Consider the following 25,304-nt stretch of genomic DNA (forward strand, 5'->3'; position numbering starts at 1 on the left):
ACCATCTTCTAGCTTGAATTTTTTCCAATGAGAACTATGCTATTATTTTTCTGTCTTATGTAATGTCCCTTTTTTCTTCCAGCTACCTTTAAGATTTTGACTTTATCACTGGCTTTGAGAAATTTGATTATGATGTGCCTTAATGTAATTTCTTTATTGCTTGGATTTTATTGAGTTTCTTAGGTCTGTGGTTTATAAATTTTATCAAATTCACAAAAATTTTGGCCATTATTTCTACAGACTTTTTTTTTCTGCCCATTCCCTCTGTCCCCTCCTCTTTAGGGACTCCAATTGTGTATATATTTACCACTTGAAGTTATCCCACAGTTTGCTGATGTTCTGTTCACATATTCCAGTCTTTTCCCTCTGTGTGTTTTATTTTAGATAGTTTCTATTGTTGTGTCTTCAATTTCATGAATTTTTTCTTATTTAATATCTAGTAGTTGCTTTAGGGTCACAGGCAGAGAGAGAGAGAGAGAGAGAGAGAGAGAGAGAGAGAGAGAGAACGCGAGAGCGAGAGACACGAGCCTTGGGTTCTGCTTTTACTGGAGCCAAAGGTAGGGGGCCTACAGTTTCAACATGTGTAGTCGTGTAGTCTTTATTGGTGAATTTAAAACATAAAGCGGAGGTCCTCTCTCGGGTCCTCACTTCCAAGATGACCAAGAAAAGAAGGAACAACAGTTGTGCCAAAAAAGGCCACAGGCATGTGCAGCCTATTCGTTGCACCAACTGTGCCCTATGCGTGCCCAAGGACAAGGCCATTAAGAAGTTTGTCATTTGTGCCCTGGCTGGTTTGGCTCAGCGGTTAGAGCATCGGACTGCAGTCCAGAGAGACCCGGGTTCGGTTCCCGCTAAGGGCATGTACCTCCATTGCAATTTGTCCCCGGCCCTGGTTGGGTCGTGTGGGTAGCAACCACTCGATATGTCCCTTTCATGTCTATGTTTCTCTCTCTCTCTCTCTCCCTCCCACTCTATCTGAACAAAAGTGGAAAAATGTCCTCGGATGAGGATAAAAAATAAATAAATAAAGAAGTTAGTCGTTCGAAACATAGTAGAGGCCACAGCCATTAGGAACATTTCTGAAGCAAGTGTCTTCGACACCTATGTGCTTCCCAAGCTGTATGTGAAACTACATACTGTGTGAGCTGTGCCATTCACAGCAAGGTAGTCAGGAATCGTTCTTGTGAAGCCCGGAAGGACCAAACACCTCCAACCCGGTTTAGACCTGCGGGTGCTGCCCCACGACCTCCACCAAAGACCAAGAATATATGTACCCCCATGTTCATAGCAGCACTATTTACAATAGCTAAGATCTGGAAACAGCCCAAATGTCCATCAGTAGACAAATGGGTAAAAAAGCTATGGTACGTATACACAATGGAGTACTATGCAGCTGTAAGAAAGAAAGACCTCTTATCCTTTGAGATGACATGGAGGGACCTGGAGAGTATTATCCTAAGTGAAACAAGCCAAAAGCCAAGCAGAGAAAGACAAATATCACATGATCTCACTTATTTGTGGAATATAATGAACATAACAGTCTGAGGAATAAGGTAGTCCTAGAGACGTGGAAGTGGGGTACAGACTGACAATTCCCAGAAAGGGGTTTGGGGAAGAGAGATAAACCACAGAACTTATATGCATGTATTCATGAACAGTGGACATGGACAACAAAGCTGGGGAGGAAAAAGGAGAAACATCTGTAACAAAAATAAATAAATTAATTAAAAAAAACCCCATAGCCCTGGCCGGTTTGACTCAGCGGTTAGAGCGTTGGCCTGCGGTTCAGAGAGACTGGGTTCAGTTCTTACTAAGGGCACATACCTCGGTTGCAGTTTGTCCCCAGCCCTGGTTGGTCGTGGCAGCCACTCGATGTGTTCCTTTCACGTCAATGTTTCTTTCTCTCTCTCTCCCTCTCACTCTATCTGAACAAAAAATAGAAATATGTCCTCGGGTGAGGATAAAAAAAAAAAAGAAAAAAACGTAAAAGTGGAAATTAAAATGCAGGAAGTGAAAAATAAGCAGCAAAACCATCACTTGTCTAAATCAACCAGATCTCTAAAATAAAACTTGAGGTGCCATGGGCTGGCTCTTTATCTCGTCCTGTGACTGGTGATGTGTTTATTCATGACTGCTATCTATGAAGTGGATGTTTCAGCAATCAAAGCTTAATTCAGGCACTTGCATTAAAAAACAAAAAAACTGTCAGTTCCTTACAACACACTCATATATTTAGCCATGCTTTTTATTCCTTTGTGTAGATCCATCCAGATTTACCTCTGGCATTATTTTCTTTCTTCCTGAAAGATGTCCTTTAACACTTTTTATGATGCAGTTCTGATCATGCATCTTTATTTTCCCCTCATTTTTTTGAAAGGTATTTTCTTTGGGTACAGAATTTAAGGTCTTAAGTTTCTTCTTTCAGTTCTTTAAAGGTGTTCCATGCTTTCTTGCTTGTATTGTTTCTTGTGAGCAGTCTGCTGTTCTTACCATTGTCTCTCTGTATATAACATCCCTCCACCCCCTGCCCCTTTAAGATTTTCTCATGCCCTGGCACTGTCCCATGCACCAAAAGATTGTCGGTTCCAACTCCTGGTCAGGGCACGTGACTGGGTTTCAGGTTGATTCCCAGTGAGGGGCATGCAGGAGGTAGCCAGCTGATCAATGTTTCTCTCACATAAATGTTTCTCTCTCTCTCCTTCTTTCCTCTCTCTCTAAAAATCAATAAAAAATATATTTATTTAAAAAGATTTCCTCATCACTGTTTTCTGTTTGTTTGTTTGTTTCATGTTCCTTATGTTTGGGAGTCATTGAGTCCCTTAGATCTTGGATTTACAGTTTGCAAAAACAATTAGAAAAAATTTCAGCCATGATTTAGTCAGATTTTTGAGGGGGGTATCCTCACCTGAGGATATTTTTCCATTGATTTTCAGACAGAGTGGAAAGGAGGAAGAGAGAGACAAACATCAATGTGAGATAGACACATCAATTGGTTGCCTCCCATATGACCCAGACTGGGGCCGGGGATCAAACCTGCAACCCTGGTAGGTGTAGGTTGATCGGGAATTGAACCGGAGACGCTTTGGTCCATGGGTTCATGCTCCAACTGCTGAGCCATACCAGCCAGGGCTAGTCAGATATTTTTGTGACCTGCCATTCTCTTCTCTCCTGTGAAGAATCCATTCATATGTTAGGCTGCTTAAAGTTCTCATAGTTAGTTTCACTGAGGCTCTTTTTTTCTGCCAAATCTAAGCTGCCATTAATACAATACATTTTTCATTTCAGATATAGTAGGTTTCATTTCTAGAAGTTTAATTTGTCTTTTAAAAATATTTGTCTCTAGCCCTGGCTGGTTTGGCTCAGTGGTTAGAGCGTCGGCCTGCAGTCCAGAGAGACCCGGGTTCGGTTCCCGCTAAGGGCATGTACCTCGGTTGCAGTTTGTCACCAGCCCTGGTTGATCATGCAGGTGGCAGCCACTCGATGTGTCCCTTTCACATCAGTGTTTCTCTCTCTCTCTCTTTTTCCCTCTCTCTCCCTCCCACTCTATCTGAACAAAAAATGGAAAAGTGTCCTCGGGTGAAGATTAAAAAAATATATATTTGTCTATTTAAATTTAAATATAAAGAATATAGTTATAATGTCTCAATCAATATCTTTATTCTAACAGCTGTGTGGGTTCTGGATCAGTGTTGGTTGATTGATTATTCTTCTTATTGGAATTGTATTTTCCTGATTCTTTCATTGCCTAATGACCTTTGTTCTGATGCCAGACACTGTGAATTTTACCTGTGGGTGCTGGATATTTTTTGTTCTGTGAATATTCTTGGGGTTTATTCTGGGATGCAGTTAAGTTTCCTATAGAAAAATTGATCCTTTCATGTCTTTTATGATCCTAGTGGGTCCAGAGTAGTAGTGCCGGAGCTAATTATTCCCAATTACTGAGGCAAGGCCTTCCTGAGTATTCTACTCAATGCCCTGTGAATTAAGAGTTTTACCAATCTGGCCGGTGGGAATAGGCACTGTTCCCAACTTGGTGATAGTGCTAGGCACTGTTCTTCAGTACTTTCAGATAGGTTTTTCTCCCTTGCCTTAGTCAGTTTCTTCTCTCTCCTGTGCTGGTCACTCCTCTGCTGAATACTCAAGGGTGACCCTCTGCAGCTCTCTGGAATTCTCTCTCTGTCCTAGACATTTTAGCCGCCTTGATGTCCCTTGGACTCAGCTCTGACTCCTCTACTCAGGGAAGCTGCTAAACTCTGCCAGGGTTCTCTCTCCTGAACTGCAGTCTAGAAACTCTCAGGGCAGTAAGCTGGGCAATCATAGGGCTCATCTTATTTGTTTCTTATCTTTTAGGATTAGTGTTCATTATTGCCTGGTGTCCAGTGTTTTTAAACCTGTTGTTTTACATACAGCAGGTCCTCAAATAACATCCTTTTGTTCTACATTATAACGTTGATGAGATACTGTAGGAACTTAACTATTGTTTATATCAATTAGTCTATGGTAGAATGATTTTGTTATAGTTATTTTGCTTAAAATCACAGAACCTATTGAAGACATTAAGCGAGGACTTACTATATTGTATATTGGTTTGTTTATGTGTGTATTTAAGGGCAGGAGTATAAAACCTGGTCCCTGTTAATCCATCTTGAGTGTAAGCACCTTTATTTTCTCAAGTTGAGATTTTAAATAAGCTCCATAAAAATCTTATATATTCATTTTTGTTGTTAGTTTATTTTGTTCATTAGATTCCATATATGAGTGAAATCATATGGTATTTGTCTTTATCTGACTGGCTTATTTCACTTAGCATAATACTCTCCAGGTCCATCCACAGTGTCACAAAAGGTAAGATTTCCTTCCTTTTTTTACAGCTGAATAGTATTCCATTGGTAGATGCACCACAGCTTTTTTTTTTTATCCTCACCCAAGGACATTTTTGCATAGAATGAGAGGGAGAGAGAGAGGAAGAGAGAGAGAAACATCGATGAACCGCGGAGGGGACAAACCACAACCGAGGTATGTACCCCTAGCAGGAACCGAACCCGGGTCTCTCTGGACCACGGGCTGACACTCTAACCACTGAGCCAAACTGGCCAAGGCGCACCACAGCTTTTTTATCCACTCATCTATTGGTGGGCATTTGGGATCTTTCCTTACAATATTGGCTATTGTAAATAACGCTGCAATGAACATAGGGGTGCATATGTTATTTCAAGTTATTATTTTGGGTTTCTTCAGATAAATCCCCAAAGGTGTAATTGCTGAGTGATAAGGCAGTTATATTTTAAATTTTTTGAGGTATCTCCATACTGTTTTCCACAGTGGTTGCGCCAATGTGCATTGCCACCAACAGTGCACTAGGGTTCCCTTTTCTTTCAATCTTCTCCAGCGCTTGTTGTTTGCTGATTTATTGATGATAGCCATTCTGACAAGTGTGAGGTGATATCTCATTGTGGTTTTAATTTGCATTTCTCTGATGACTACTGATGTTGAGCATCTTATCATTTGTCTATTGGCCATCTGTATGTTCTCTTGCATTATGTCTTTAGGAGTTCTCTTCCCTGTTTTCTCTTTCTGAAGCTTTAGTTATTTGGATATTGGATCTCCTGGACTAATTCCCTAATTTTATTATTTTTTCTCCTGTTTCTCTCTGTCTGTCATCTTTTATTTTACTTTCTTGGAGATTTCCTTAACTTTGTCTTTCAAATATTCAGCTAAATTTTAAATTTCTGCTATCATTTTTTAAATTTCCAAGAAATCTCTCTTAATTTTTGAATGCTTCTTTTTTATAGCCTCCTAGTCTTATTTAATGAATGTGATAGCTCATCTAACTAAAGTATTAATTATATTTTTAACATATTGTTCTGCTCTCTGCATTGTGTTTCTTTCCAAATTTCATTTTTCTATTTGTTTATTTGATTTCCAGGCTTCATGTTAAAGGCTTCCTTCTATTGTCAGGTGATTCCTGGTTTCTCATTCATATTTAAAAGGAGATGCTTAAAATAAAATTGAAAATTCTTCCTTATTTACATAATAGTAAACTTACATTTACACAACAGTAAACTTTACCAAATTATGTACTGACCATTATACTCCTTATTCCAAAGTGTCTTTCCATATTTACTTCTACTTTTGCTAGAATTCTTCCTCCAAGATTGCCCTCATAAAAATTTTTTGTTTGTCTAGCAAAACTCTATGAGGCTCTGTGTGCCTGAGGATAACTGTATTTGATCTTCACACTTAAATAGTAATATAGCTGGATAGAACATTTTAGTTTAAAGCTCTTTTTCTTCAACACTTTCCAACCATCATTCTACGTACAATCCCCTCACATTAATAGTTGCTGTTGACAAGCCTGATGTCCATCTGGTTCTAGGATGCCTGTCGGTTCTCTGTCTCACATGAAGTGCCATCATTTTCTCTTTTCCAAATATTCTTACTGAAGCCAGGATACCAGATTCCTCTCTAGAGAAGGCTGATTTAACCCTACCTATTGCTGGGGCTGTAATTTCCATCACAAGATTTGTGGGGCCAGCCACTGACCACCCTGCATGAGAGATTCTTCAGTGAGGTAAACATCCAACCACAGAATCACAGAAAACTCAAAATCCTTTATCAGTTTGCCCTTGGAGAACTTACTATGAAGTATTAAATTCCCAGTGGCAAATCCTTGGGGTTTGGGTATGGAGCCATGTCCATTCTGGGTTCCCGGTACAGCAGGGTTCTATCTAGGGAAAATGGAAACTCCTGCCTTTGTATCCCTCCCCAAAGCCTTTCACTTTTCAGAGATGTTTTGCTTGACCAAGCTGGGTCTCAGGAGTGAGATCATGTGCTCACAGTGTCTATGGAACACAGTGATGCTGGCAGGAGGAAGGAATCTTTGTTTTTTTAATTTTATTTTTGTTACAGATGTTTCTCCTTTTTTATCCCATTGAAACCCTCCTCCCCATCCCCCCCACCCCGTCCCCGGCTTTGTTGTCCATGTCCATTGGTTATGCATACATGCATATAAGTTCTGTGGTTTATCTCTTCCCTCCCCCCCCACCCCCTCTTCTGAGGGTTGTCAGTCTGTACCCTACTTCCACGTCTCTGGGTCTACCTTATTCCTCAGACTGTATGTTCATTATATTCCACAAATAAGTGAGATCATGTAATATTTGTCTTTTTCTGCTTGGCTTGTTTCACTTAGGATAATACTCTCCAGGTCCCTCCATGTCATCTCAAAGGATAAGAGATCTTTCTTTCTTACTGCATAGTCTCCATTGTGTATATGTACCAAGCTTTTTTATCCATTTGACTACTGATGGACATTTGGGCTGTTTCCAGATCTTAGCTATTGTAAATAGTGCTGCTATGAACATGGGGGTACATATATTCTTTCTAATTGGTGTTTCAGGCTTCTTAGGGTATATTCCTAGAAGTGGGATCACTGAGTCAAATGGCAATTCAATTTTTAATTTTTTGAGGTAACACCATATTGTTTTCCATTGTGGCTGCACCAGTACACAGCAGTGTACTAGAGTCCCCTTTTCTCCACACCCTTGCCAACACTTGTTGTTTGATGACTTGTTAATGGTGGCCATTCTGACAGGTGTGAGGTGATACCTCGTTGTTGTTTTAATTTGCATCTCTCTCATGAATAGTGATGTTGAATATTTCTTTATATGTCTCATGGCCATTTGTATGTCCTGTTTGGAGAGGTGTCTTTTCAGCTTCTCTGCCCATTTTTTAATTGGGTTCTTTGTCTTCCTTTTGTTGAGTTGTATGAGTATTCTATATATTTTGGAAATTAACCCCTTATCTGATGTATCATTGACAATGTTCTCCCATACAGTGGGTTGCCTTTCCATTTTGATGGTTGTTTCTTTTGCTGTGCAGAAGCTTTTTAGTTTGATGTAGGCTCACGTGTTCATTTTTTTCTTTGTTTCTGTTGCCTTAGGTGATGTATCAGTGAAAATTCTGCTGCGTATGATGTCCGAAATTTTGTTGCCTACGTTTTCTTCTAGAATTTTTATGGATTCATGGGTCACATTTAAGTCTTTTATCCATTTTGAATTTATTTTTGTGTATGGTGTAAGTTGATGGTCTAGTTTTATTTTTTTGCATGTAGCTGTCCAATTTTCCCAACACCATTTATTAAAGAGGCTGTCTTTACTCCATTGTATGTTCTTACCTCCTTTGTCAAATATTAATTGGCCATAGTGTCTTGGGTCCATTTCTGGGTTCTCTGTTCTGTTCCAGTGGTCTATATGCCTGTTCTGGTACTGTGCCAGTACCAGGCTGTTTTGATTACTGTCGCTTTGTAGTATAATCTGATATCTGGTATTGTGATTCCACCTACGATGTCCTTCTTTTTCAAGATTGCTGTGGCTATTCGTGGTTTTTTTGGTTCCCTATAAACTTTTGAAGTATTTGTTCTAGTTCTGTGAAACATGTCGTTGGTATTTTGATGGAGATTGCATTGAATCTATAGGTTGCTTTGGGTAATATGGACATGTTCATGATGTTAATTCGTCCAATCCATGATCAAGGTATGTGCTTCCACTTTTTTTTTATCATCCTCTATTTCTTTTTTCAATGTCCTATAGTTTTCTGCAAATAGGTACTTTACTTATTTGTTTAAGTTTATTCCTAGGTATCTTCATTTTTTTGCCCCAATGGTAAATGGGATTGTTTTTTCAGTTTCTCTTTCTGTGAGTTCATCATTGGTATATAAGAATGCTGTTGATTTCTTGATGTTAATTTTTTATCCTGCTACTTTGCCAAATTCATTTATTAAGTCTAGTAGGTTTTTGATAGAGTCTTTAGGGTTTTCTACGTATAATATCATGTCATCTGCAAATAATGACAGTTTCACTTCCTCCTTTCCAATTTGGATCCCTTTTATTTTTACTTCATGTCTGATTGCTATGGCTAAGACTTCCAGTACTATGTTAAATAAAAGTGGTGAAAGTGGGCATCACTGTCTTGTTCCTGTTCTTAAGGGAAATGCATTTAGTTTCTGCCCATTGAGTATGATGTTGGCTGTAGGTCTTTCATATATGGCCTTTATTATGTCAAGATATGATCCCTCTATTCCCACATTGCTGAGTGTTTTTATCAGAAATGGATGCTGGATTTTGTTGAATGCTTTTTCAGCATCTATTGATATGATCATGTTGTTTTTATTCTTCATTTTATTTATGTGGTGTTTCACATTTATTGATTTGCAAATATTGTACCAGCCTTGCATCCCTGGGATGAATCCCACTTGGTCATGGTGAATAATTTTTTTGATGTATTGCTGGATTTGATTTGCTAGTATTTTGTTTAGGATTTTGGCATCTATGTTCATCAGGGATATTGATCTGTAGTTTTCTTTCTTTGTAGTGTCTTTTTTTTTTTTTGGTTGGAATTAGAATTATGCTGGCCTCATAAAATGAGTTTGGAAGTCTTCCTTCTTCTTGAATTTTTTGAAATAGTTTTAGGAGAATGGGTGTTAGTTCTTTTTTGAATGTTCGGTAAAACTCCCTGGTGAAGCCATCAAGGCCTGGGCTTTTGTTTGCTGAGAGAGTCTTGATTACCTCTTCAATTTCCTTAGTTGTTATTGGTCTGTTCAAGTTTTCTATCTCTTCCAGGTCCAGTTTTGGGAGACTGTGTGGTTCTAGAAATTTGTCCATTTTGCTTAGATTGTCGAATTTGTTGTCATGTAATTGTTCATAGTAGTTGTTAATGATCTTTTGTATTTCTGTGGTGTCAGTTGTTACTTCTCCTCTTTCATTTCTGATTTTGTGTATTTGGGTTCTCTCTCTTTGTTTCTTGGTGACTAGCTAAGGGTCCATCAATCTTGTTTATCTTTTTGAAAAACCAGCTCTTTGTTTCATTGATCCTTTGAATTGGTTTTTTTTTTTTTTTTTGGTCTCTCTGTTATTTATTTCTGCTCTGATCTTTACTATATCTTTCCTTCTACTTACTCTGGGATTTTCTTTTTGTTTCTTTCTAATTCTTTAAGTTGAGAGGTTGGATAGTCTATTAGAAATTTTTCTTCTTTCTTGAGGCAGCCCTGTAGTGCTATGAACTTCCTTCTCAGAACTGCTTACACTGATTCCTATAGATTTTGTGTTGTTGTGTGTTCATTTTCATTGGTTTCCAGGAAGTTTTTAATTTCTTCCTTGATCTCCTTGGTAACCCATTCATTGTTTAATAACATGCTGTTTAGCATCCATGTGTTCAAATGTCTTTGCATGTTTTTGTTCCAATTGATTTCTGGTTTCATGCCATTGTGATCTGAGAAGATGCTTGATATGATTTCAATCTTCTTGAACTTGTAGAGATTTAGTTTGTGTCCTATCATGTGGTCTATCTTAGATAATGTCCCATGTGCACTTGAGAAGAATGTGTATTCTGTAGTTTTGGGGTGTAATTCTCTGTAGATATCTATTAAATCCATTTGGTCTAGTGCTTCATTTAGAGTCTCTGTTTCCTTGCTAATTTTTTGTCTAGAGGATCTATCCAGTGATGTCAGCGGGGTGTTGAAGTCCCCTGCTATGATTGTATTGCTGTCGATTTCTCCTTTGAAGTGTTCCTGAAGATTTTTAATATATTTTGGTGCTCCTATATTGGATGCATATATGTTTATCAAGGTTATATCTTCCTTTTGGATAGATCCTTTCAATATTATGTAGTGACCTTCTTTGTCTCTAGTTATGGCCTTCATTTTGAAATCTATTTTATCAGATATGAGTATTGCTGCCCCAGCTTTTTTTTACCTTTCCGTTTGCTTGGAAGATTTTTTTCCATCCTTTCACTTTCAACCTATGTGAGTCTTTTGTTGTGAGGTGAGTGTTTTATAAACAACATTTAGATGAGTCATGCTTTCTTATCCAATCAGCCACTCTGTGTCTTTTTATAGGGGCATTCAGTCCATTTACATTTAAGGTGATTTTTTTTTTTTTTATCCTCACTCGAGGACATTTTTCCATTTTTTATTCAGTTAGATTGGGAGGGAAAGAGAATAAGAGAGAGAGAGAGAAACATCAATGTGAAAGGGACATGAGTGGCTGCCACCCACACGACCCAACCAGGGCCAGGGACAACTGCAACCGAGGTACATGCCCTTAGCGGGATCCGAACCCGGGCCTCTCCGGACCACAGGCCGATGCTCTAACCACTGAGCCAAACCAGCCAGGGCTAAGGTGATTATTGATATGTACTTATTTATTGCCATTTTTGTTTAATGTGGTTCTATTTTTCTTCCCATTTCTCCTGCTAATTACAGCAGTCCTTTTAACATGTCTTGCAGTGCTGGTTTGGTGCTAATGTATTCCCACAGCCTTTTTTTTGTCTGGAAAGCTCTTTATTTTACCTTCTATTTTGAATGATAGCCTTGCTGGGTAGAGTAGTCTTGGATTCAGATCCTTGTTTTTTATGACCTTGATTATATCATGCCATTCCCTTCTGGCCTGTAGTGTTTCTGTTGAGAAGTCAGCTGAGAGCCTTATGGGGGTTCCTTTGTAGGTAACCTGTTACTTATCTCTTGCTGCTTTTAGGATTGTCTCTTTGTCTTTAATTTTTGGCATTTTAATTACTATGTGTCTTGGTGTGGGCCTGTTTGGGTTCTTCTTACTTGGGGTTCTCTGTGCTTCTTGAACTTGAATGCCTTCTTCCTTCATCAAATTAGGGAAGTTTTCTGTCACTATTTCTTCAAATATATTCTCTAACCCTTGCTCATTTTCTTCTTCGTCGGGGACTCCTATGATGTGAATATTATTACATTTCCAGTTGTCCCACAGTTCTTTTAAGCTGTCTTCCTGTTTTTTCATTGTTTTTTTCCTTTTGGTTTTCTGAGTGGGTGATTTTTTTCTACCCTGTCTTCTTCTTCTTCTTCTTCTTTTTTTTTATCCTCACCCGAGGACATTTTTCCATTTTTTGTTCAGGTAGAGTGGGAGGGAGAGAGAGGAACAGAGAGAGAGAGAGAAACATCGATGTGAAAGGAACACATTGAGTGGCTGCCACCCGCACAACCGACCAGGGCCGGGGACAAACTGCAACCGAGGTACATGCCCTTAGCGGGAACCGAACCCAGGTCTCTCAGGACCGCAGGCCGACGCTCTAACCGCTGAGCCAAACCGGCCAGGGCCCCTGTCTTCTTTTTTTATCCTCACCCAAGGACACTTTTTCATTTTTTTGTTCAGATAGAGTGATAGGGAAAGAGAGGAAGAGAGAGAGAAACATAAATGTGAAAGGGACACATAGAGTGCCACCACCTACACGACCCAACCAGGGCAGGGGACAAACTACAACTGAGGTACACGCCCTTAGCGGGAACGGAACCAGGGTCTCTCGGGACCACAGGCCAATGCTCCAACCGCTGAGCCAAACCGGCCAGGGCTACCTTCTCTTCTAATTCACTGATCTGGTCCTCAGCTTTCTCTACTCTGCTATTTAGACCTTCCAGTGTGTTCTTTATTTCTGATATGTCATTCTTCATTTCTTCTTGGTGGTTTTTAATTTCCAGTTGGTTGATTTTCAACATTTCTATGTCTTTACTCATGGTGTTGATGTCCTTACTCATGCTGTTGAGCTTCCTCAAGATCATGGCTCTGAATTCTAGCTCTGTTAACTTGTTTAACTGCTCCACATTTATCTCATCTTTGGTAGAGGTCTTTTGTTCTTTCATTTGGCTTTTTTCCCTTTGTTTCACCATTTTGGCTATCACAGTGGGCTTTGGAGCCTGCCAAATTTTCCCTGTGGGTGTTGGTGTTCTGCTGTTTGTGGCTCCCTCTCCTGAGTTTGGATGAGCGAGGGGGGACCCACGTTAAACACCAGTGTCAAGTCTTACTTTCCTGGTTAGAGTTGCTAGCCCAGGAATGGTTCAGTTATCCTCTAGCTTTTTGCCTGGAGGCTATCAGTAGTGGTTACTTGAAGAGCCTTGGGTCCTCAGTTGAATGAAAAACTCCCTCAGGTGCTCAGCGTAAGGGGATTTCCCAAGGGTAGGGCAGATGCTGGTTGTTAATGAGCCTCAATTTGCATTTAAATGGCAATCTCCCAGGGAGGGGCTGCCACCTCTCCCCAGAGCCCTGGGAAGGAGTAAGATGACCACCATCCTGCATGGCCACAACTCAGCAAAAGCTCTGAGCACCCTGAAAATCCTTAGTGTCCCCACACAGTTCCAGTCTAGTCTGCCCTCCCTCTGCCGGAGACCAAGGTGAGTGGCTGTGGCTATTTTAGCATCTGTCCTGGCTATGGGCTTTGGAGCTGCTTGGGAGTTTAACCCGAGGGCGCGGTTCACAGCTAAGGCTGCTGCTGTCTGTGGGCTCCTAGCCCCCCTCTCACACCTCCACAATCCTACCAGGATCGAGTCAGTGTCCCTGGTTATATGATCCTCGCAAGCTGCTTTTTTGTTGCTTTTTCCCGATGATTTGTCTTTATTTTAGTTGTAATTCCAGTTTGGTCCTGGGAGACGGTCTGTTTAGCTTCCATTCATTCCACCACCACTTTTGAATCTCAGGAGGGGGGAGTCTTTGGAAAAGAAGTGATGAAAGAACACTGTACAGGATTCTGTATGTGTGTGTACACAAGCTCACTTTTAAGATAAAAAGATATGGTTTGGCTAAGCTTTCTATCTTTGTCTAAAGCAAACTTGAGGAATTTTGCTCATTACTCTCATCATGGTCAGATGGGTACAATAGGACCTATAAGATTTCCATTCTTTACAAGGTCTCCCAGGAAATTCACTATCCCGTTATCCTCAGGACACCTACTTGTGTCCTCCTGGCCAAAGTTTGTTTAAAAAAAAAAAAAGAAAGAAAGAAATATACATACGGTTTTAATTCAGTTTTCCCCATATGAGGGAAAGCTCTCTGCTGGTTAAGGTGTTAGGATTATGTGTCTTAATAGGCAAGGTACTGTGCATGGGAGAAGAATTCAATCTACTATTGCTGACTTTGAAGATACAAGAAGGGGGCCCTAAGAGAAGGAAAGTGGTAACCGATAGAAAGGGACAACAACCCTCAGGTGACAGCAAGTAAGAAATGGGGACCCTGGTCCTACAATCACAAGGAACTGAATTCTGCCAACATCCCCAAAAAACAGGAAATGGATTCTTCCCTAGCACCTCCAAAAAGGAATGCAGCCTGTCCACACCTTGATTGAGCCCAGTGAGACCCGTATATAAGATTCTGACCTCCAAAACCATAAGATAATATAGTTGTATTGTTTAAAGACATGAAGTTCGTGGTGATTTGTTACAGCAGCTGTACAAACCTAGCAGAGTCTTACAAAAATGTCAAAGAACAATCAGCAAATTGAGCTGACTGTAAATCCCATGGAAGGGTGATTCTGCTGTATATAACCCTGGGCATTACCATGTTCCCAGATACTGATCCCAGGAGCAGGAACATATGTATACAGCATAGATAGTAAGATGGATCCCTACTTAAAAAATTTTTTTTTCCTTTATTGATTTTAGAGAGAGAGGAAGTGAGAGGGAGAGAGAGCTAGAAACATCGATGAGAGAGAACATCAATTGGCTGCTTCCTGCATGCCCCACCCTGGAGATCAGGCCCACAACCTGGGTATGTGTCCTGACTTGGAATTGAACCGGTGACCTCTTGGTGCATGGGTTGACACTCAACCACTGAGCCACACTGGCCAGACTGCATCCCTACTTTATAGATATTAAATGTGAACAGAAATCTCGATTTTAGAATTATTTAAATCATAAGTGATTGATTTAGAATTGATTAAACTTAGTTGATTAAAATTGATTAACTTCTGTGCAAGCTTCAAAGCCAAACAAAAATCTGAAGAAGGGTGGTGGAAGGGTGCTAGGCCTTAAGGATGGCCTGTCCACCTCCTCCCACCCCTATAACTATCCTAGCTCTGCTCTCTCTGCTCTGCTCTATCAGAATCCCCAACACCTTTCACTCAGAGGAGGAAGACAGTAATACTGCATCTACTGTATACATTTGAGTTAATATCTTCTATTCTTGCTCAGGAAGAAGGTCAAAATCAAGAGCCCACAGCCAAGGCCAGCCTCTCTAGCACAGGTGAAGTTAATAATGAAAGAGTCTAATGAGCCCTGGCCGGTTTGGTTCAGCGGTTAGAGCATCGGCCTGCGGTCCTGAGAGACCTGGGTTCGGTTCCCGCTAAGGGCGCGTACCTCGGTTGCAGTTTGTCCCCGGCCCTGGTCGGTTGTGCGGGTGGCAGCCACTCAATGTGTTCCTTTCACATCGATGTTTCTCTCTCTCTCTCTGTTCCTCTCTCTCCCTCCCACTCTACCTGAACAAAAAATGGAAAAATGTCCTCGGGTGAGGAAAAAAAAGAGTCTCATGAACTAAACTGTAGGTAAAAGTAATTGAAAAACTCCTTATCTTACTTAGAGTAAAATATCTACCAATGAAGGTGGACAGTTTAAATTTTGTTCCATCTTCATATTTTTCAACGTTATATTTTGGAACTATTCAAACAGGCAGAGAAAGTAGAGACATAACATAATGAACTTCCATGTATCCATCATCCAGCTTCAACAATTATCAACAATAATCTAGTTTCATCTTTCTCCTCACAACTTGGTTTTTGCCTGGGAATATTTTAAAGCAAATCCCAACTTATTTGTGCATTTCCATCAGAGGGGGATATTATTTTTATTTTTATTATTCTTGTGGCACTATCACACCTAACAAAATCAATGATAATTTGAGGTGGACCAATAGGCATAAGGCTGCTACAAGGTGGAATTAGAGGAGAAAGTCTAGCAGTAAAGTGTTCAAGTCTGTATTAGTTTTCTACTGCTGCTGTAATAAATAACCACAAACTTAGTAGCTTAAAACACCGCAAATTTATTTCCTTATCTTGCAGTTTTGTAAGTTAGAAGTCCAAAATCAGTGTTACTGGGCTAAAACAAAGGTATGGATAGGCCTTCATTCCTTTCTAGAAGCTCTAAGTGAGAATCTGTGTCTGTGTCTTTTCCAGTTTCTAGAGTTGGCCCGCATTCCTTGGCTCAGGCTCCATCTTCAAAGCCAGAGATGTTGCATTGCTCTGACCATTTTTTTTTTTCCCATTTTGGAGGGGACGGTGGTTACATCTCCCTTTCTGACTCTCTCTTCTATTTTTTTTTTTTTTTTTTATCCTCACCCGAGGATATTTTTCCATTTTTTTTTTTGTACAGATAGAGTGGGAGGGAGAGAGAGGAAGGGAGAGAGAGAGAGAAACATCGATGTGAAGGGACACATCGAGTGGCTGCCACCCGCACGACCAACCAGGGCCGAGGACAAACTGCAACCGAAGTACGTGCCCTTAGCGGGAACCGAACCCGGGTCTCTCCCGACCGCAGGCTGACGCTCTAACTGCTGAGCCAAACTGGCCAGGGCTCTCTTCTATTTTTAAGGACTCTTGAGATTACATTAGGTCCACCTGGATAATCCAGGATAATCTCTCTGTTTTAAGATCAGCTAACTAGCAATCTTAATTCTGCTTTGCCATGTAAGTTAACCTTGTCCCAGGTCCCAGGAATTAGGATGGGAATATCTCTGGAGAGCCATTATTTGGCCTGCCATAAGCTAGCTCCCTCCTCAATTACTTACCTGTGGGTCTTAAGTATATGGTTGGGGACAGGAGCCAGGAGAAGCAAAATAAAAACAGGATCTGGAAAACCAGGAGAGAAGGGATTTAAGTCCTTCATAATAAGCTTCAGAGAAAAGGCTTCCAGTATCCCTATCACAAGGAAATAAATACAGAAGTCTCAGAAAATGAGAAACTTCCTGAATAATTTGCCAGCCAAGGCTGTATTTAGTGTTTGTTTGGAGAAGGGTGGATGTAAGACCCTTATTTTTTCTCTCTAAACAGGGATTTAGTTGTGAGAGAAAAAGTGGAACTTGTTGAATTATATCATAATGAATTTGAATAAGACATTTGAATGCAGGGCAAATTAGAGCAAGCATAACATTGGAGCATGCTCATAACTGTTTTTATCTGAATTTTAGTTCAAAACAAAACTGATTGCAGCTTGGATTGTGCTCCTTATGTTTATTTGCTCAGCTTCAAAAGAAAGATGAGTCCTGCCTTGTTTCTGTGCAGACCATGTTCAACGAGCCACCAACCGTCCAGGACTGGCATAGGGACCTCAGACACCCCCCAGGCTCCTCTCCTAGGGACTTGGGACCGGGACCCTCCTGGAGGCTGCATGGACACCTGGCACCCTGCCCTCATCACTTACTTTGTCCTTGGGATTGATCTTGCCAGGGTTCCCTCCAATTCTGCCAAGAATGTCTTTGAGATAAATTGGTGGAAAGAGAGTGAGCGGGAAACCGCTCAAATGAGGTTTAACTCCAGAGGTTGTGCTCTGTGACTTTATAAGGAGCTTGTCTTTGAATTTCAAGCACTTTCCAGAACTATCCTTGAATCCGGGACTTGAGGGGTTGGAGAATTCCTCTGGACAGATAGTGGGAGAACAAAAGGAAGCCTAGTGAGCCTGCACTGTCCTTCATCACAAAGGCTTCCTGCTCTCTCCTGTGTTTTGTAGGGGGAAGGGTGGCAAAATCGAAAAGATCTGTCTCCTTGCTTCAAAAGGAAAAATAGAAGAAAAGAGAGAGAAGGGATCAGTTCATCTTTGTTTGGGAAAAACTTTAGGTCTGTAACAACAACAAATATCAATTGTGGCTGGTGGCCTCAGCCTTCCTGAAAGAAATCCAGGCCACATTAAAATCCAGAGAATTTGCAATGGCGGCATTTGTGGTGGCTTGCAGATTTCCATTGGCGATTTCTTTAAAGCCAAAGAATTATAATTAAAATAGAAATGGATCCAATTATATCTGCCTCCTGTCTGAAAGGATGTAGCTAGTAATGAGAATCACATGTCTTAACTTCGGTTCCTTCCATTTCCAAGCAAGTTGTCCCATGAGAGAAATTCCTTCTTTTCAGCAAAGCTCAGTAAACCACATTTCTCCTTCCTCCTTCGCTACTGTGGTTTTGCACTGATTTTTAGTAGTCCCAGTAATGGAGCTCAGTCATAGTAAATGCTCTCATTTCTCTCTCCTTACTTCTCTTTATAAGACAAGTCAGGGTGATATATATATATATATTTTGTTTCAAAGAGACAGAGATCAGAAGAGTAGGAGTGCTTAGCCTTAACCAGCCAAGATGCACCATATCAGGCTAGGTAGCTCAGGCCATTGCTCACGAGATTGTTAGGCTATAAAGAGGTGGCTAGGTGACCAGGGTAGAAGAGAAGATTACTAGGTGGCCAGGGGAGACCAGTCTTGGAGGAAATTTTACCCACTGAATAAGTGAGGTTCAGATAACATGGTGGCCATCAATGTGCCCTAAAAATGGCAGAGGCTGTTGTTGGGGCAGAGTGCCATAGTTGCCAGGAATAGTTTACATAATACTGTTGTTGTTATCATCATTACTACAGCTACCCATGATAGCTTTGGTCTGTGCAGTGCAGATCCACTCAAGCTCAGCAGAGCATCCCAACACTCTTCCTTCCAGAAAGTCCTAGAAGCAAGAACAGGTACAGAGCCAGCCCCCAGTGCCCAGCTGTTATAACATTCACAGACAAATCTTTGTGTAGACTTATAGTTTTGTACCCTTATTAGTCACTTGAATATCATCTTAGTGAAACAGACATTAAAATAGTTTGCCCATTTTTAATTGAGTTATTTGACTTACTGTTGAATTGCAAGAGTTCTTTCTATATTCTAGATACAAACCCCTTTTCAGACATAGATTTACAAATATTTTCTCATAGACTGTGGTACATCTTTTTTTTTTTTATCCTCACCCAAGGACATTTTTTCATTTTTTTGTTCAGATAGAGTGGGAGGAAGAGAGAGAGAGATATCGACGTAAAAGGGACACATTGAGTGGCTGCCACCCGCACTACCCATCCAGGGCCAGGGACAAACTGCAACTGAGGTACATGCCCTTAGTGGGAACTGAACCCAGGTCTCTCAGGACCTCAGGCCGACACTCTAACCACTGAGCCAAATCGGCCAGGGCTGTGGTTCATTTTTTATGTTCTCAGTGGTATCTTTTGAAGAGCAAAAGTTTAAATTTTCATGGAGTCCAATTTATTACTTCTATTGGTGTCATACTGTGCTTTATGTTCCATATCTAAGAATTCTTTATCTAACCCAAGGCCACAAAGATTTTCTACAGTGTTTTCTTCTAGAAGTTTTATAGTTTTTGCTGTTACTTTTAAGCCTATGATTGGGTTGATTTTTGTGTATGTTGTGAAGTAAGGGGTCTAATGGATATTCAAATGTTCTGGCAACATTTGTTGAAGACCATTCCTTTTCAACTGATCTGGTGCCTTTGTTAAAAATCAATTGACCATAAATATAAAGATTCATTTCTGAACTCTGAATTCTGCTTCATTCATCTATAAGTCTATCTATTTTCTTTATTGATTTTAGAAAGAGAGAGAAAGTGAGAGGGAGAGAGAGAGAGAAACATCAATTAGAGAGAACATTGATTGGCCACCTCCTGCATGCCACCCACTGGGGATTTGGCCCACAAACTGGACATGTGTCCTGACTGGGAATCAAACTGGTGGTCTCTTGGTGCATGGGTCAGTGCTCTACCACTGAGCCACACCAGCCGAACTACAAGTCTATCTTTATGCTAATGCCACACTGTCTTTATTACTGTGGCTTTGTAGTAAGTTTTTAAAGTGTGAGTTCTCAGACTTCCAGGTAAAATGGCGGGTAGGTAAACGTGGTATCGCGTCCTCCCACAACCACATCAAAGTTACAACTAAACTCCAGAACAAGCCTCATTCAAAACCGCCTGAAATCGAGCTGAATGGAAGTCCTACAACTATGGAATTAAAGAAGCAGCCACATCAAGACTGGTAGGAGGGGCGGAGGCGGACGGGCTGGTCCCACAACCATGTGTGGCGGATAAAAATCAGGAGGAGACCTCGGCTGGGAAGGTCCTTCCTGAGGACTGAGGGGTCCCCATCCCACACCAGACATCCGGCTCAGGGTTCCAGTGCCGGGAAGAGAAACCCCCATAACTTCTGGCTTGAAAAAACAGCAGGAACTGAGGCTCAGGCAGCTCCTCTTAAAGGGCCCGCACACGGACTTATCGGACTCTCTTCCTCTAAGCTTGGAGGGGAGGCAGCTCGAGGGGCACCAGAGACATACAGGGAAGAACTGAGCTATTTGGCATTTGAGCGAGGGCTGGAGAGGTGGCCTTTTCCAGGATAGACGGGCTGTCAGAGGCCTTTGTTCCTTTGGTGAACCCTTCCCTGGGGCAGCAGACAGCCGCCATATCTGGGACTCCAGCAACCTGGCTCACACTGGTAGCCCCGCCCTGGTGATTCCCTGAGGCCACACCCCACCCAACTTTCAGGCCACCCAAGATGTTGCCAGTTGCTTAACCATAGGGTTGGCCTGTCATGGATCCTGCTTCAGGTTTTCCTAAATTATTTCAAACAAGCAGCATCTGGTCTCAGATAGCCTCATATTTCTCATTAAGTAATACACAGAAACAAACATAGAGAGGCAGCCCAAATGAGACAAAGAAACAGATCCCAAATGAAAGAACAGAACAAAACTCCAGTAAAAGAACTAAGCAAAATGGAGATAAGCAACCTAACAGATGTTGAGTTCAAAATACTGCTTATAAGGATGCTCAATGAACTTAGTGAGGGCCTCTAGAGCATTAAAAAAGGCCAGTCAGAAATGAAGGAGGCACAGTCAGAAATGAAGTAGGCACTAACTGAAATAAAGAATAATCTACACAGATTTAATAGTAGGGTAGGTAAAGCCAAGAAGCAAACCATTGATTTGGAATATAAGGAACCAAAATACACCCAATCAGAACAGCAAAAAGAAAACAGAATCCAAAAAAATGAGGATAGTGTAAGGAGCCTCTGGGACAACTTCAAGCATGCCAACATTTGCATCTTGGGGGTGCCAGAAGGAGAAGAGAGAAAACAAGAAATCAAAAATCTATTTGAAACAATAATGGCAGAAAACTTCTCTAACTTGATGAAGGAAACAGACATACAAGTCCAGGAAGCACAGAGAGTCCCAAACAAGATGAACCCAAGAGGCCCACTCCAAGACACATCATCATCAAAATGCAAAAGGTTCAAGACAAAGAGAGAATCTTAAAAGCTGCAAGAGAAAAGCAGTTAGTCACTTATAAGGGAGTTCCCATTAGACTGTCAGCTGATTTCTCAAAAGAAACTTTGCAGGCCAGAAGAGAGTGGCAAGAAATATTTAGAGTGATGAAAAGCAAGAACCTACAACCAAGATTACTCTATCCTGCAAAGCTGTCATTTAGAATCGATGGCCATGTAAAGAGTTTCCCAGACAAGAAAAAGTTAAATGAGTTCATCACCACCAAACCGTTATTATATGAAATGTTGAAGGGTCTTTTTGAAGAAAAAGATAAAATATATGAACAAACAAAATGGCAATGAATACATATCTATCGGCAATGGAATCTACAAACAAAATGAACAGGCAGAACAGAAACATTCTCATAGATACCAAGAACATTTTGTTGATTGCCAGATGGGAGGAGGGTTGGGGGAATGGGTGAAAAAGGTGAAGGGATTAAGAAGAACAAATTGGTTGCTAGACTGACAAACCTCCAAGAGAAGGGGGCTGGGGGGTGGGAAGAAATAAACCAAAGAACTTATATTTATAACCAATGGACACAGACAACCATGTGGGAAAAGGCGGGAGGGAGGTGGGAGTGGGGAGGAGGGGGTCAATGGGAGAAAAATGAGGAACATCTGTAATACATTTATCAATAAAGATAAAAACAGAAAAAATAAAATAAAATAAAATAAAAATAAAAACCTGTTCAGGCAGAAAAAAAAAAAGAATATCAGATAAAAATAGGTCCCTTTGAAGCAGCATGGCTATACTTAAGCTAATTAATAATACTGTCTGGTAAAGGACAGAAGGACGTATTAAAGAGTAAACAAGAACAGAACTTACATGCATGTATGCATAACCAATGGACATAGACAGCAATGCTGGTGATGGGCGGGAGGGGAGGATCAGGAGGAGGGTGTCAATGGGGTAAAAAGGAGAACCATCTGTAACAAAAATAAATTAAAAATAAAATAAAGAGTAAACAAGGGCCAGAGGATTAAAGTAGGAAGTTGGGTTCTGGTAAAGGTCAAGACTCATTTTTGTAAAAAAAAGACCAAAAAATAAATAAAATAAAGTGTGAGTTATCTAAATTTGTTCTTTAAAAAAGCTGTTTTGGTGCCCTGGCCGGTTTTGCTCAATGGTTAGAGCGTCGGCCCTTGGTCCAGGGAGACCTGGGTTTGGTTCCCACTAAGGGCACATACCTTAGTTGCAGTTTGTCCTCGGCTCTGGTTGGGGTCATATGGGTGGCGGCCAGTCGATGTATCTCTCTCATGTCAATGTTTCTCTCTCTCTCTCCCTCCCTCTCTCCCTTTTGCTCTGTCTGAAGATGAATGCAAAAATGTCCTTGGGTGAGGATTAAAACATGAAAATAAAAAAAATTGTTTTGGCTATTCTAGGTCTTCTGCATTTTTATATACATTTTAGGATTGTCTTGCCAAACTAAGAAATGCTGATAGGAATTCTTTTGGTCAACTTGGGGAGCAGTGCTATGTTAATAATATTATTTCTTTTAATACATGAAGATAAAATGTATCTACATTTTTTAGATCTTTAATTTCTCTCATAATGTTTTTGTTGTTGTTGTTAATCCTCACTGAGGATATTTTTCCATTGGTTTTTAGAGAGAGTGGAAGAGAGGGAGGAAGAAGGGGAGACAGAGAGAGAGACAGAGAGAGAGAAAGAAAAACATTGGTGCAAGAGAGACACTTCAATTGGCTGCCTCCTGTATGCACCTGGACTTGGGCCAGGGATCAAACCTGAGACCCAGGCACATGCCCTTGACCAGGAATCAAACCTGCAGCCCTTCCATGCACCAGGTGACACTAACCATTGAACCACACCTGCCAGGGCTATTTTGTAGTTTTTCTTGTATAAGGCTTGCACCTATTAAGTTAAATTTACTTCTAAGTATTTTATCCTTGTGGGTGCTATTGGGATTTTCTTAATTGAGTTTTTGGACTGTTCATTGCAATTACATAGGAAAAATGAATATTTTGCATATTGATCTTTTATTCTGAGAGTTTCTACATATTGGTTCATGCTTTCTGTACATTAAAAGTTTTACTTTTTATTTTCCAACTTGCATATAACACACTGGTTGATCTTTCTTGCTTTATTATACATTATACTGGCTAGAATCTCTAGTATTTTGCTGAATAAGAGTGGTGAGAGCAGATATCCTTTTGCTTTCAACCTACCTGTGTCTTTGAATTGATACTGTGTGTCTTGTAGACAACATAGTTGGATTTGCTTTTTTTTTTAGCCAATCTGGCATTTGCTGACTTTTGATTGGAATACTTATTCCATTCACATTTAATGTAATTATTAATATGGTTAGATTTATGTTGTTTTTGCCATTTGTTTCTTATTTGCCTCATGTCTTTTTGGTCTTCCTTTTTACCCTTCTTTTATGGTAAACAAAAAAATCATGCATAGTATTTTAATTTCTTGGTTTATTTTTAAACTATATTTTTCTGTCATTTGCTCTAGGAATCACAGTACAGTGATACCTCGGTTCTCGAACGCCTCGGTTTTCGACCAAATCGGTATTCGACCAGGAGATTCGAGAAACTTTTGTCTCGGAATCCGAACAAATATTTGGAACTCGAACTTCCGAGATGAGCCGAGTTGAGCCGAATGGCGTTCATTCGGCCCAGCGCGCCTTGCTTGCGTCATCAGTGTGAGTGCAGAGAGAGAGTCACGCTTTGTGGAGTCACGCTTTCCTATTGGGTTTCATTGCTTCGGTTCTCGAATAATTCGGTTCTCGACCGTCCTCCTGGAACGAATTATGTTCGAGAACCGAGGTATCACTGTATGCATTTTAACATATCATAACCTACCTTGGGTGAATACTAACTTGACCTAGTAATATATAGCACCTTTGTTCCATCATTGCTTCATTTTCTCCCTACCCCACCCTCACTTTTGTGCTATTAGTGTCATATATATTACTACATATTTGTTATAAGTCCCCAAATATACTTGTTTTATATAAACTTATGCCATTTAGAGAATAGAAGAAAAGATAAAAATGTATATAGTCATTGTCTTTTCTAATTACCCACATTTTATCTATCCCTTCCCCCATGGATTATTTTAATTTATTTTTAAAATCATTTTAACTTTTATTTATACTTTACTTTTGTTTTAAATTTATTTTTAATTTATTATATGTAAATTTCTCCATTAAATACTGCTTACTACAATTCTAGAGTTTTGAAGTGTAGGAATGGACTAATGGCTTTAAGAATGTGATGTATTAAACATTGCAGAATTACACAAGAGGATCTAGAGGATGGTAAAATTAATTTAGTGGCACAATTAAATGAAGGACAAGACAAATAAAACTTTCAGTTGCAATTACAGGAAAAACAAAGTCAGGACTGAACTGAGGTCCTGATTGCTGTCAAAACCTCCTCTTGCCTTCAGACTTAAAGTCTTTGTCAGTATTCAAAAACCGCTTAATTGTATAAAGTCCCTTTTAATCAGGAGAAATAGTAGCAACAGGAGAGACTTGACAGTGGGGGCTGGCCAGTCTGAAGTAAGTAGGGCTGGCTAGAGGGTGGGAATCTGGATAGTGGCTTGCAGCTCAAGTTCAGGATCTAAGGGAAGAACAGCAGGTTGCAAAAGTCTAGACCCTAGAGGCAAGATGGTTATTGCACTCCTCAAAAAAACAAAAAACTCATTTTCCATACCAGTTACGAGGATGCTTTTCTCAAACAGGGACATTTTAACCATTTTAAATCTTGTGGATTCAAGTTACCAATTGGAATAATTTTTTCTCATCCTGAAGGACTTCCTTTAGTATTTTTTGTAAGTCATGTCTGTTAGCATCACACTACCTCAGTCTTTGTTTATCTGAGAATATCTTTATTTCTCCTTTGGTTTTGGAAGGATCGTTTTGATGGGTATAGAATTCTCAGCTGACAATTGTTTCTTTAAAAATTTTCCTGACCTTTTTCTCTCATCTTATTCTGGGACTCCCGTTACATAGTTGGTATGTTTAATGTTGTTTCGCAGGTCTCTGAAAATTTGTTCCTTTTCCTTGATATTTTTTTCTCTTTGTTCCTTGAGTTGGATATCATTCTTCTGATCCATCTGCAAATTCACTGATTCCTTTTGATACCTCAAATATATTTTTGATCCCATATAATAAAGTTTTCATTTGTTATTGTATCTTTCAAGTTTAGAATTTCCATTTGGTCC

At 40.2% G+C, this 25,304-nt stretch overlaps 1 pseudogene; it reads left to right on the forward strand.

Annotated features, from left to right (window-relative positions):
* The first annotated feature begins 655 nt into the window (after nt 1-655).
* LOC118619270 lies at nt 656-5,615 on the forward strand (annotated as a pseudogene).
* Nucleotides 5,616-25,304: the final 19,689 nt, after the last annotated feature.

The sequence above is a fragment of the Molossus molossus genome, unplaced genomic scaffold, assembly GCF_014108415.1.
Source record: "Molossus molossus isolate mMolMol1 unplaced genomic scaffold, mMolMol1.p scaffold_m16_p_6, whole genome shotgun sequence".
In the NCBI taxonomy this organism is placed as follows: domain Eukaryota; kingdom Metazoa; phylum Chordata; class Mammalia; order Chiroptera; family Molossidae; genus Molossus; species Molossus molossus.